This window comes from Condylura cristata, unplaced genomic scaffold, assembly GCF_000260355.1.
Source record: "Condylura cristata isolate star-nosed mole 26May11 unplaced genomic scaffold, ConCri1.0 scaffold00022, whole genome shotgun sequence".
Taxonomy (NCBI): domain Eukaryota; kingdom Metazoa; phylum Chordata; class Mammalia; order Eulipotyphla; family Talpidae; genus Condylura; species Condylura cristata.
The window spans coordinates 18,683,291-18,685,704 of NW_004567123.1; positions in this window are offsets into that span (position 1 = coordinate 18,683,291).

The window sequence follows — 2,414 nt, forward strand, 5'->3', positions numbered from 1 at the left end:
TAGTTTATTTTTACATCTACTTTTTTAAAAGATTATTTATGCATACAGAACTGGGGTACAGGCCAAAGGTGCAGAGGTGGTGAGAGGATTCACCAGAGATAGAGTGGGGAGTAGAGTAGGCAGATCAATGAAGTATACAGCTGAGGGGAGCAGTGGGCAGACAGGAGAGGTCAGCTGCGGCATGTGGATCACCTCTGGAGCCAGGAATCGAACTTGCACTGAAGCAGCTGTAGCTAGCTTGCAGTGCTGTATCCTAACCCTTTGCCCACCATGGAAGGCCCCATAAATTATTTTTATTCTTATTCTCTGAGTGTTTCATTTGATTGTCTTTTATACAGCCTTTATCAACTTTAAAATATATTTATTTATTTTTACATACAAGAACTGAGGTATAGGCAGAGGTGGGTGGGTGAGAGGATTCACCAGAGACAGAGTATGGAGCAGAACAGGCAGATCCACTGAAATACACTGCTGAGGGGTGCAGTGCCATGTGGGTTAGCTCTCTGACTGGGGATTGAACTCAGACTGTAGTGAGTGGTAGCACTGAGACTAACCCCTAGGCCACCAGGGAGACCCTGTAGTTGTAGCAATTTTAAATAACATTTTTTTCAGCCATTCCTGTTATAGAATCTTTATTTCCTTTTTTTTTTTCAGATTTATGTTTATCTATTTATACATATAAGTACTGGGGTCTAGGTGTGGTGTGGGGAGGGGTGGTGAGGATGAGAGGACTCACCAGAGACAGAGTGGATAGAGAACAGGTAGATCAACTGAAATATACTGCTAAGGGGAGCAGCAGGCTAGACAGGAAATGTCTGCTGTGCCATGTGGTTTAGCCAAGCGGTTTAGCTTCCTGGCTAGTAACCACGGAGTGTGATAGTGCTGAGACTTAACCCCTGCACCACCAGAAGGTCCTGTTTCATTTCTTTTCTATTAATTATATTAATATAGAATTTTCCTTTCAAAACACAAGAGCAGTGCAGACTTATTGAAACCAACCCATCTGAGCACTATCTGAGGTACAGGAAGAAAAAGCCGGGCCTCCCTAGCAGTGCAGGTGGTAAGTCTCAACACTGTGAAGCTATCTGTTGCTACTGGAGCACGAGTTTAATCCCCAGCCAGGGAGCTGACCCACATGGTGCAGCAGAACTCTCTTGTCTCACACACTGCTCCCCTCAAGCAGTGTATTTGAGTGGATCTGCCTGTTCTGCTCCCAGTTCTGTCTGTGCCTGCACCTCTGGCCTGTACCCCAGCTCTTGAATTCATAAATAAATAAATGCTAAAAAAAAAAAAAAAGAAAATGGGAACCTCTTTTCTTACCCTGGTTCTGTCTGCCAGTATACCTAAACATAATAATCCTAGTGTGATTATTTCATATTTTTCTCTGTGCTTAGAAGCACAAATGCATATACATGTTGATTAATTTTCTTATTTGATAAGATTATCATGATGCCACACCAATTATTCTATACTTTTCACTTTTTTTTGCCTTCTATATACAGATTTAATTATTTTTTTCTAGCCATATAACATTCCATGCATGTAGTTTTTTTTCATAGACATTCTAATTGTTTCTGATTTTTTTCTTTTACCACAGACAATAGACATCCTATGCATATAAATTTAAGAAATGGAGCTTTTAGTAATTGAAGATAAAAATTATGAGAGATGTAAAGTAGGGTAGTTAGGCAGAGTGAAGTTACTGAGTAACATTTATAAGGTAATCAACCTCTACAGGTGTGAAACTATCTGGGCTCAGCTACTCAAAGTCAGTCTCCCCCAAAGGGAAGAGTTTATCACTGGTTGGAGGTTTGCAAGATGATATACTGAAACAATAATGGGCAAAGAAATCTAGAGTGTTTGCGAGGGTCTTACTAAAATGACGGTGCTCGGATTCCAATATGGGCAGAAAGGAAAGGCTGGACCATAATGAACTGGAGTACCTACCTTGTCAAGGAGGGGTCTCATCTATACATGTCCCACCCTTGGTACAGCTTATCTATAGGAGGAAAAATAATGTCCTATTTAAAGTTACAAATGTTTTAATTCACTGAATATAAAAATTTCTTTTTTGATTAAACAACAAGGCAAAATAATACTTAACTACTCTCCTCACCTCTCAAATTTGTAGGAAGATCAAGGACAGACAGTGTTTCAGAGAAAAACTCAAATTTGTGTATAATCCTCGTCTGAATGTAAATTTCTCCCAATATGCCAATTTAAACTCTCTCAGCATAGGGCCTTCCCTAATAATGCAGCACTAAGAAGCTTAAGCCACTTCCACATGAGTTCGATTCCCACCTGCCCTGGAGGTGCCCACATGTCCTGACCCGCCCGCTGCTCCCCTCAGCAGTGTCCTTCGTCAATCTGCCTGTTCTTCTCCCCTCTCTGTCTCTGGTGAATCCTCTCACCCT